Here is a 12,503-nt window from a genome sequence, read left to right on the forward strand (position 1 = left end):
TTCAACCAATTCTGTGAGCATCCTGATTACAAGTGTTTTGAATGGTGCACCTGATAGGTTGGCTATCTTTTTGTTATTTAGTTGTATTTTTTTCTGGAGCTTTGATCTATTTCATTTGGGCCATTTTTTTGTCTTGGCCCAACTGTTACATAGTAAGGGGTGGAGCCTTAGATATTTGCCCAGGCTGGGCAATCCACCTTGCTGAGTTGTGGAGCTGTATGTGGAGGAGGGGTCCAAGAGGGGAAAATGCGGCTTGCTCTGCTCTCTGATGGCTTTTCAGTCATCACTCCCGCAGCTACCCACCAGCAAATTGGGCCCTTCTGGTGCTTATTTCCAGGTGGATGGTTTTGTGTATGTCCTAGGATCCTGTGGGTCACTCCAAGGAACTCTCCTGTGAGGCTGGGAGTTTCTCCCTTTGCCTCGACCCTCATAGGTTTCTTCAGTCAGAGGTTTTGAAAGTTTATTTTCCTGCACTGGAAACCTGGGTTGCTAGGTCTGTCTTGTCCCCTGGTTGTTCCTCCCAGTTTATCCAAATGCAAATGTTGGGACCACCCATGCTCGTCCTCCAGCTACCACCTTGGGGTGAGTCCTTTCTGGCTGGCTGGCCGTCTCCACCCCACTTACCAGTGTAAATGAATATTTCTTCTTTAACTCCTTGGTTGTCAAATCTTCATACAGTTTGATTTTCTATTAGTTCTGGTTGTTTTTTGTTTTTAAATTTGTTGCTATCCTTTTTGGTTGTGCAAGGAGGCACAGTGTGTCTACCTATGCCTCCATCTTGGCCAGAAGTCCCCCTGTAGGAAATATTTTAAAAGAATACAGTAGTATTCTGTAATCTCTTTACCCTGAGAAAACTAAGGTGATTTTCTTCCAGTATCTTCCCATTTAAAAAATACAGACAAAATCATATGTAGTAATATTTTTTACCTTTTTCTATTAATATTCTATCATAAGTGTATTTTCCTGTCATTAAAAAACTTTTTACACACATTATGTTTAATGACCTTATATTTCATGGAATGGATAAGCCATGTTTATTGAGCCATCCTTATCATTTGGACCACTTTGGTTCTTCAATAATAAGTGTTTAAATAAACCAAATGTCCTTCCACATAAATGTCTTTGTACACAATTTGATGCCCTCAGGAAGACATGCTTCTAGAATCAGACTACTTAGGCCAGATGGCATCCACATTTTAAAGCTCTTGCCCTGTAGGGACCAACTGTTTTCCAGACAATCTGTGCCTTTCCTGAGTAGCACATGATAGTCTATCTCACTGCCACTTTTCCTGGACCATTATTTTAGAATCATTGTTAATTTCATAGGAGAAATGATGTCCTCTTGCTATTTCAATTTGCCTTTGAGTCTGGAACTTTTATCATATGCTGATTTTTCATTTGCATTTCCTCTTTGGAGATTTGTTTGTCCTTTATCTTAGTATCTATTTTGGGTCTTAGTGTTTTTCTTATCTATTTGTATGAATTCTTTATATATTAGGAATATTTGTTTCAAACATTTTCCAGCTTGATGTTTGCCTGTTCATTTGGTAAATGAGATAGCATTATGAAGAGAAACTTTTAAATGTTATGAAGTCAAATCTATTGATCACTATCATCATGCTTTCTCTCAGTGCATTTCCATTAGGCAATTTCACAGAGAACTTGACTAAAATACTCCCGCTCTAGAGAACTATAGTAGAATATTGCAGAGACTTTTGCTTTTCTTTCTCTTTGTTTGCTTTATAACAGGAAGTTGCCATAAGCAAATGACCCATTTCCTCCTTTCTTGCAAAATATTAAGACAACAGGGCATCTGAAATAATGTGCTCTCTATACTGTGCTCTGAGAGGTCCTGAAAAAATTTCATCAGGACAGCTAGCCATACTGTTGATGTTGGATGGTTGGTTCTTCTGTTCTCACTCCCCCTACTCCTCCCTTTTTGCTTCTCCTTTTCTTTTCTAATTTGGCATTTCACCCATGAGGGGAATTCAGTGGCCACAGTCTTTGCTGTTTTCCCATCCCTGTCCTCGAAGGTTTTTCTCTAGACTGTTCAGCCTTTCCTGGCCACCCCAACCAGAGCATTAACCTCTGGGTCACTCCCTCAGCCTGAGTAATTTTATCAGGACCTTTATTTCATTAGGCTTGAAACAAAGATACATTTGATAAACTTGAACAAAAATAACATGAGATAAATTTGTAGGTCAAATGCTCTAAACTCCTAGTTTTTGAGGTTTGAAATATAGCTAGTATTCTACTCAATAATACTGTAGTTTAATACTTTCAAAAGTTCCTTCAATTGTTTCAGAGAAAAAAGAGGCTATGATCCTGTGCATACTCACAGTTAAAAATATGATGGAGGACAAGCAGGGGAGAGGGGGCTACAGGGAAACCCTTCTTTAGCTCACACTGAATTTGTTACACCCTGATGGACCCTGAGATAAACACAATGTAAGTTCACCAACTATGTTAGAAATAAATTCCACTATTTTGGAACTGTTAAGAGAAATTCAGTATCCTCATGCCCAAAGTTACAGGATGCCAATGCTGGAGACTGACTTCCTCAGAGGCTGTTAATGTGGGACACTTGGGTTTTAACTTCTCAAAACTACTGTATTTTTCAGACCATAAGACATACCTACATTTTAGAGGAGGAAAATAGGGAAAAAATTTTTGAGGCAAAAAATGTGGTAAAACATTTAACAACATAAATAACATAACATATTTCAACAATGTAAATGTAAACACAATACAACAGCAGCATTAACAACCATTTATTCTTGCCAAATTTAGGGGAAAATATGGTATAACCCACGATTATTCAAACTGATAGAAAGACAGCCAATGCTTTGGGGGGAAACAAATGAGATGCTCCCCAGTGATGCCTCCATTGCTCCCTATTTATTTTTCTTAAGTCACTTCCACCTCAAACCAGCCTGACTCACTGCTGCATCCAAACAAGACGATTCCAAAGGCAAGAGCCTTCAACTGTCAGAAATCCAGCTGACTTCTGGCTGCTGGATGCCGTGGCAATATTCAGACCCTAGCTAGAATTGCTCTGAAGCTATCATCAAGCTGCCTGGCAATGGCTAAGGCAAAGTCCAAAGATTTTTAAACATTTCCCAAATATTGACTTTATTTTGTTGCCAATTAACATGACAACCAACATAATCAATAGGACACTGAAGACTTGTGCTAGAGAAACAAAGTGTTGTCAGTGTATAGAGTTATTATTCTCTTATAAAACACCACTTCACTTATATTCCTTATAAAACCCCACTTCACCACTCTGTGCTGAAGAAGGATTTAAAGAAAGACCACTTCCAGGCTCACAGTGGGTGGGCCCTAGTTAAGAACACTGGGGCAGTTCATCACACAAGGAAAAAGAGTGATTTTAAAGCACCCTGATGCATGAATGTGTTTAAGGGGTCACGTCACTCACACCATGCTGGTGCTGGGAACAAACAGGCTTCCTCTAAAACAGCCAGCAGATAACTCATTTTTGCACTGTCTAGAACACTGCCCTACACAGCAAAGAAAAGGTGTCAACTGGACTGGATACAAGAACCAAAGTAATAAATGTATGGTTATTCTGAGGTACCAAGCAATACAGGAGGGAACTATGTAGCTTCTCCCTAGATTCCATATCAAAAGGGCAGTGATGTTTCTAGAAATATCTCCTACCTCCCCTCCCTTTCACAATCCAGTGTTATGAACTTGTTTCTACTTGAAAGATGGTGTCTTGTATGGAAAATGTTCAGTAAACATCCTTAGGAAAGAATGAGTGAATTTGTGAGTGAAGGTGCTTATAGTGTCACCTCAAGAGGTATCTTAAACTCTTGGTTTACTGAATTCTTTTATTCCTTTATTTTCAGCATTTACTGAGCACCTATTATGTGCCAGGCAAGACGTTTGTGCTAGGGTTATGATGGAGAACAAAACTGGACCTGGTTCTGCCTTTCTGGAATTCACAGACCTGACAGAAATACAGACTGGTTTTTATCCTTGTCAGGGATGAAGCAGCATACTTCCTTTAGTTCCACCATGTTATCCTTTTATGATCTAATACATACGCACTGCCTTCCCAAAGTATTTTTCATCTTTTAAGTCTGTCTTCAAAAGATCATCACTCTTTCCACATCCCAAATTCCTCCACAGTTCCTGGCTCACAGAAGGCACTCAAACATGTGTACCAGGAGTTGACATGCACCTCACAGCCCAGACCACCACCAGTGAGGGGTAGGCTAACCCTCTAGGCCTTGAAATCAGACCTGGGCAAGTGTCCTGACTTCTCAGTGCCTGCCTGGGTTTTCTTATTTGTTAAAGATGGTGAGCACAGGCACTTGATGGGGGCAGGGCAAAATACTAAAACCCAGGCTGCCTCCTCTCACCCTCACCTGAATTTCCTTTTTCTGCCTCATCTTCCTGCAGTGAAATGGCCTGAATATCATCTAATAGCTCAAGACAGGACAGCGTTTTTTTCTGTCTCTCTCAATGTGTGCTGTGATGCAAAATGCTGCAATTGTTTCCTTTTTTCTTTCCATTCTCTTATCTTTTGGAGGAGGCATAGTAGGTCAGTTTCTCTGAGAACATTGTCGAATGCCTTTTGTCAAGGTGGTAGTTTATTTTCTCCCTTCCCTGAACCACAAACCATGTCTTTTTGCTTCTTTGCAAGTATTTTTCTCTAGGCCTCTAAATAAGGTGTTTGATAAAATCTCTTGGCTTTTTGTAACACACTTGCTTTGTTCTCGGGGTCCTTTTAATGGTTTTCCAAAGCCCCTCCTCTTACTACTTACTGTTCCTTGTTCAGAAACTGAAAATCTGCACGATAAAATTCATCTAATTCTGACATTCAAAAAGCATCTGCATATTTTATTTTTCAGACCAGAGATGTAATTACACATATCCTTCAAAACTGGAAATGTGGAGAAATTAAAGACAACCATAACCCTACTAGCCAGAGACATCAGCTGTTAACATTTGAGACCACTCTTGTCCACATATATTTTTTGCACATATGTATTTTCTGTGTAACTGTGCTACTATATATAGTTTAAGATTTTTTAACTTAATATAGTATCATTAGTATTTTCCTGTGACATTCAAATTTTTCACAACCACGATTTTAAATAGTGGTGCAATATTTTACACTATGTAAAAGTTACTATATTATACTTTGGAGTATATATTGGAGTTACTATAACTTATTACATCATTTCCTAGCTAGATACTTGGGTTGTTTCCACTTTTTTGATATAGTTGCATAGGAATTTATCCCCCTAAATTCTTTCTCTAAACAGATGTTTAGATTTAACTGTGCTGTAATCCCTCTGACTCAGTGGCTCACCCACAAATGTGCCCTGAACCTTTTCCAATTTAGTGGTCAGAACAGGCACAGAGTGTCCTCCTTCTCCTTAGGGCACATGGCCAGAAGCTTCACACTTGGTCTTCACCAGATCTTTCAATACCAGCGTGTGCACTCCTGTTCCTGCTTCCTTAATTCCAGTGAGCTTGGCCCTGGAGGCCCCTCCAGCCCTGTCTTGACCTCCCTCACCTTCACACTGAGTGCCTAGGCAGGGTCTTTAAACCTGCTGCTCCTCTTCTGAAAAAGTCAACTCCCAGGTCTTTGCAAGGCATGTCCTTATAATTCAAGACTTGGCCTGCAAGTTACCTTCTCAGAGAGGCCTCCCTGGATTTATAATTTAAAGAAGTTATAGGCTCCCCGCTCCCCTAGTGATTCTTAATGACATCACCCAGTACCATTGAGCACCTTACCCAACACTCCTGAAAACAACTGGATCTTAATGTGTTTCTTTTTCCTCCAGCCAAACTACTTCTCTTGTTTACAGCTTTGACCTTTTTGCTCAGAACAGTGAAAGCATACAGCAGGAGCTCAATACATGTTCCTCAAATGAATGAATGAATGATGAAAAAATGAATAAAGCATCAAGTCAATATTATTTCCTTGATGAATTATTCTACATACTATTTGCCACATTATATGGATATACTTTGTACCCAGAGAATTTCTTAAATCTTAAAAATATCCACAAGTCTTGGCCAGTATTTTGTTTCAAGGAATCTTTCCTGATGATATGAATAGGAATGGAGACACCAATTTTGGCAAATAATGGTTGTCAGAATACTATTTATAATATTAAAAACTGAAATCTACTCTAATATAGAGAAAATATAATGGGGAAATTGTTATATGTGTTAATCTCATCTGAATGGTGAAATATTATGCAGCCATTAAAAAACATGTCTGTAAATAATGTTTGATGACATGAATATGATAAAAGAATGTACCAAACATTAATGGTATATATCTGAGTAATAAAATTAGGATGGCATTTTTTATAACTCAAATGTTTTACAAATTTTCTTCAATGAATTTCTTTTATAGATAAAGTAAAATATTTAAAAAATTCTCCAGAGTCTTGAGTAGAAAGGCATTTGTACTCCACATTTTTCTCCCATTTTTGAGGTCTCCGCCTTCTATTCATATAGGTGGTTTGCAAACAGTAGGTACTTTCTAAGTGTTACAGAATGTTCAAAGAAGGAACCAGTTTTACAGGTTTATTCCTATAAAACCACTAGGTTCCCTTGGAACTTGCAGCTGTCCTTACCCTTGCAGTACCCCAACCCCCAAAGTAGAAAGGAGCATAAAAACTTCTCCCATCTCACTGACACCTGCTGTCAAATTATTTTCCAGTTCAGACACTAGAACAGAAACATGCCACTGCCAACATCTTCATGCTAAACTATAGAAGCTGCAGCAATCAATATGGTGGAGAAAGGGAAAAATGTGTAATACATGACAGAGGGTAAATGGATACATCTAAACAATTACTCTCATTGTTGTCATTGTAGGTTAGTTTCTTATTGTTTTTTTTTCTTTCCATGCCTGTGATTAATCAACAGTAACTAGACTCCTAAAATAGGTACCTTTATGATTCATTTATTGTCCCTGAAGACCTTTTTCTGCTGCTTCTTTCCTGTAGTTCTCTTCTAAATTCAGGAAAACTTTGTTGTTATTCTCCCCTCTCTGTTGCTGACACGAGAGACAGTTCACTTTGCCAGGTGGACACCTGAAGAAGCTATAGTGTGCACTGCCAGAGCCCAACCTGCCCCTTTGTTGACTTCCATGAGAAAGATAGAAATTGGAACATTAGCATTTCAGATACAGAGAAACTAGAGATGACAAATACTTTCCATCTGAAAGGCACATTCAACTATCCAAAAATCTCCCACCTCCATTTTTCAACTGATCAGCACAAAATACCCCATAACTACTTTATTACCACAGACCTTCTCAGACTGCCTCTGAGCACTTGCTGTCCAAATGCAAGCCCACTGACCAGAACCAGCTCTGGTCCTTCAGAGCCTTCATTGTTCCTGGATCAGGAAACCCAATAAGCCCCCATCTTCCTACTCAGTTTTCAGAAATTGACACTCTTCACTCCCTGTGTCACCCTCACCAACTGGTAGAAACTGACTGCTTTGCCATCTCGTCAGAGATCAACAGAAAAGTGGGCCATAATTGGTGATGTGTGTCATTGAGGGGGACCTAGGAGTCCCCATGTCTACCAACTGCATCTCTTATGGGATCTAACCCCAAGGCTTGTACCTGCATCCTTGTGAACTCTTACCTTATAAATGGGGTGGGAGGTTTCTCTCACATACAGTAGGAAAAGCAATTGAATCAATTCATCCATGTATTGGGATACTGGGCCCCTGGTACTGTGTCATTCCAGTCAGGGGAACTGAACTGGCCACTGAGGACATAGAGGCTTCCACAGATCCCTGCTGTACCCCTAGAGCCTCAAGTTTATCCTTTCCCCTTCTGTACTCCTTTCACTCTTTATCACTCTCCTGTGCCTTGTGCCTACTCTTCTCACTGCACTGACCACTCTATGTTGTAATAAATTTGTCACATGTTTTCGTTGCCTGCTACACTATAGGTAGGAATCACATCTCGTATATTCAAAGTGGACTTGGATAGAATGGGCTCTCAAAAAGCATTTCTTTTGAGTGAAATTGCACTGAATCTCTAGGCAAAGATTTAAAATTAATTCTCTTAGTTTCTGTATGGACAGCAAAGGAAAAGAGAGGCAGAAAAGCTATAAAATTAAACTCCAGCTGCTCCATTTCAATATCAACTTTGTAAATCCTCTATAATTTGAGAATTGTTCTCACATGTAAGAACAATGATACTCACATGGAATTTCAAAGAAAATGTAATCTTCCCAATGGGGTATGATGTGATACCAACATTCAAATTCATTCATTCTCTCTCTTTCATCTATGTATCTATGTATCTATCTATCCATCTACAAATCTCAAACACACACAAACAAATCACATATATTTCACAACACTAGACATTCTGGTAAAATGCTGAGCATTTGGGTTAGGCCACCCCAATGTTGTTGAAGCCATGAAACCTCTCAGATCGAATTCTAAAAGTGTTTTGAAGCAATCAAATAAAGAAGGAAGGGCAGGCACAAGATTTTGGCAAGTTCTATGAGGCACTTCAAAATCAGAGGTTCCTTTTCGAAATTCCATTTACTGAGTGAGTATTTATTAATATAATCCTTCAGTGCAGGAAATCATCCACTGAAAAAACATGAATATATTTCCAAATCCATGTATTAAAATTGTTTCACTATTTCACCTGAAGTTCCCTCTACAAAAAAAAAGAAGAAATCACCTTAATTTTATACCATCTGGTGTGAAGAGTCTATCCCATTAGTCAAGGCAGCTGCACCTTTGGTCATTTTCCTTGGTAGAAATAAAATTAAAATTCTTCAAACACTTCAAGGTTTGGGATTTTGTTTAAACTGATTGGAAGGAGTGCTGATGCCAAATGTACTAGTAGGAATTAGGTTATTTATGATAGGATGATTTTCAATGACATTGTAGAGAAAACACCAACTGTCAGGGAATATATAGCTGAAATTATGCTTCCACTACTGTGATGAAACCCAGGTTGCCACTCTGCCTTTTATGTTTTAACTGTGTTCCCATAACATGTGGCCAGGGTACCAATGGCATGGTGATTGTTGATACCCTGCCTCAAAATTAAAGGTAATTTTAGGCAGCTAGGATGATGCTGATAGAAGGTTCTCAAACATGAATGCATTTTACTTTATAGAAGGAATGGTAAGATGAAATTGAGACTGTCTAGAGGCACTGCTGGGTCCTGGTTTTCTGCAGAGCCTAGTGGAAGAAGCAGTGCAGTGGGAGTCCCAAGGCCTCAGTTCAATGATTCCCACAGCTAACCTTCCACTCACGCTCTCTGTGCTGAAGGTGATGCCAACAGTGGGTCTTCTTGGTGACATGGTGACCAGAGACTATGGATAAATACACTAGAGCTTAGAATTAAGACTCCAGACAAGCTTGAGGAGGGGACAAAGGAAATTCCTGACTTTCAGAGACAGCCATGCCCAGCAAGAGCTTGCCCTGAAGCTAAAGGACTGCCTGGGACACTGGCTAGTGGTCACTGGGGAAGGACCCCTTTGTGGTGTGTATTAGTGTCCTAAGTACCATGGTAGGGCAGGTAAAAAAGAAACCAAGTGGAATCTTAAGAAATAAAACCACTTCACCCTATAAGTATGAAAGAAACCAAGAGTATTTGATAGTTTTGTTTGAGAGTCCACTGAAAGATTGACAATTCAGTGAGGGAAGAGCCCCTTACTGAATTCCCACCATGTCAATGCTCTCATAAGAATTTGACCCAACAGATCCACAAGAGACCACACATGACTGGTCCATGGGGCATCTAACTGATTCCTGGACCCCAGCCTATTTTGCAGTCTGCATGGAACTGCATTAAAACTCATACAACCACTATGGAAAATAGTATGGAATTTTCTAAGAAAACTAAAAATGAATGTGCCTTTTGACCCAGCAATTCCACTCTTGGGAGTATATCCTAAGAACCCTGAAACACCAATCCAAAAGAACCTATGCACCCCGATGTTCATAGCAGCACAATTCACGATAGCCAAGAGTTGGAAGCAACCTAGATGCCCATCGGTAAATGACTGGATCAAAAAACTATGGTACATTTACACAATGGAATTCTATGCTGCAGAAAGGAAGAAGGAACTACTCCCCTTTGCAACATCATGGATGGAACTGGAAAGCATTATGCTGAGCTAAATAAGCCAGGCGGTGAAAGACAAATATCATATGATCTCACCGTTAACAGGAATCTAAACAAACCAAACAAGCAAGCAAAATATGACCAATGACACTCAAATATGGAACAGGCTGACAGGGTCCAGAGGGAAGAGGGGAGAGAATCATGGAGGAAAAGGGAATGGACTCACATGAACAAGTATAAAGGACACATGGACAATTACTAAGGGTGGGGGGTGGAAAGGGTGAGGGAGTTGGGGAGCATGGGGCGAGGGGTGGGCAGGGTTGGGAATATAAGACAGAAACCTGTACTTGAACAAGAATTAAATAAAAATTATATTAAAAAAAAACAAAATTCATGGCCAAGTCACCAGCTTGGGCTAGTGCAAATTAACAAAAATGCGCAAGAAGAGAGGCCAATGGAAGTGCAGGGAAAGAACTGAGATAGCATGAGGACCCCCTTTAGGATCTTGTTTCCTGGTAATTCCCATCAAAGTTCTACTTACTAAGTACCTTACACTCAGTGGCTCTCAGTAAGCATTTACTCTTCCACTATGCACACGGTAAAGTGGATAAGGACATTTTTATTTGCCCACAGTGTTATAATATAAAAAAACTAAGACTTTTCACAACTACAAAAAACATTGGCTTATTCAGCCCAATACTCCACTGCCTGAATATAAGCGCACAAAAATTTACCTCCACAAGGAAGCATGGCCTGTTTTGTTAACTGACATATCCCCCATTCCTAGGAGAGTACCTAGCATATACAATAGGTCCTCAAATATATTTATTGAATAGAACTGAATTCTAAAAGAGGTGCTCAGGAATCCCATGAGGCAGGTTTAGGATTTTTCCTTTGTATTACAGCAGAAAGAACACATGGCAGAGTGGGAGTGGGGGCAAGATAGTCACAGTGCTGATTTCTCTTCACCTTATCACGCTATGAGACCTTAATTAAGTCACACACCTTCTTTGGGTCTTGGTTTTCTTATCTATGAAAAGAGAAGTGTTGATACCAGCAGTGTTTTCCAACTGTGTTACGTCAGGAATCCAAGCTTAGTAGAGGTGCTCTTTGCAGGAGATGAAACATAACTGCCATTATTTGCCTTGAGTATTCCCCAGAATATTTTATTGACTCAAAGTTTCCACTTCTAATAATAAAAGGTTGGAAAACAGAGCACTTGGGTCTTTTGCACCTAAAGGTTCTATCCCCTGACAAAATGTGTAATTCTTTAAATCTGGCTCCACTGGCATCTTGTGGTTCCTAAGATACCTGAAAGTCTTTCTCTCCCTAGGGCCAGTCCACCTCTGCTCCCTCTACCTGGAAGTAACTTCCTCATGAAAGCTCCCCTGCTATCCTCAGATTAATCTGAGTTCCCCTTATTTGTTCTCACAACACTCTATTAATAGTACTTTTTGCAGTTAAAACAAAATAAATTTATGTGATTATTGGTCTCATGTCTGTTCATCTTGCTAAATTGTCATCTTCATGAGGATGCAAAGAGACACTGGGTCTGTTTTGTTCACCACATTGTCCCCAAAGCTGAACTCATATGTTTTACTCAGTAACTATTTTTTGAATGATGAATAAATTAATGAATGACAAATTTTACAGGTATTAAGATGTTATATAAGAGCTGTATAAGATGTTGCATACTAGTTAATTATGGTATACTTACTATCCCCTACATAATGTAAGACATTGGACAAGCTGGAGCTAGGGTCATACTTTTTATAGAAAAATAGAGAAATAATACCTTGCCCCATTCTCTGTCTTATGTGGTCTTTAAGTGACAGGCCAGTGGCTCCTCACTAACAGCTCATATTACCTGGGGATGCGTATTCCAAACCTGGGCTGTCTAATATAGAAGCTACTAGGCATATGTGGTTATTTAAATTAATAGTGACTAAAATTTTAAAAAATTAAAAATTCAATTCTTTAGTCCTACTAGTAACCTTTCAAGTGCTCAATAGCCATATGTGGTTAGTGACTATGGTCCTGAACAGTGCAGATGTAGACCATTTCCACCACATGGAAAGTCCTGTTGGACAGCAACTGTTCTAGCAGCTGCTTCGCTCAACACATGCCATACTTTGGGGTCATCCTGGATGACATTATTCCCTACCTGAGTTTTGCCTTTTTCCCCCAACATAAATAACTAGGACTAGCTATCTGAATGTTTACTGCTGATGTTTTCTGAAAGGACAGGAGTGAAATTCTAAAAGCTTTCACCTGTCAAAAAAAGTTGCTTCTCCAAAAAGGAGAAGGGATTAAGCAAACAAAAGAAGTCAAAGACACAGACAACAGTATGCTGATTACAAGAGGAAAGGAGGGATGGAGGAGGCAAAGAAGTGAG

The 12,503-nt window shown here is 39.5% G+C and overlaps 1 protein-coding gene across 1 annotated transcript in view; it reads right to left on the reverse strand.

Annotated features, from left to right (window-relative positions):
* Positions 1–12,503, reverse strand: part of SLC24A3 (solute carrier family 24 member 3) — a 598,815-nt gene that overhangs the window by 375,912 nt on the left and 210,400 nt on the right. The window lies entirely within an intron of this gene.

This window comes from Sturnira hondurensis, unplaced genomic scaffold (assembly GCF_014824575.4).
Source record: "Sturnira hondurensis isolate 20B ecotype Veracruz unplaced genomic scaffold, ASM1482457v3 Scaffold0009244, whole genome shotgun sequence".
Lineage (NCBI taxonomy): Eukaryota > Metazoa > Chordata > Mammalia > Chiroptera > Phyllostomidae > Sturnira > Sturnira hondurensis.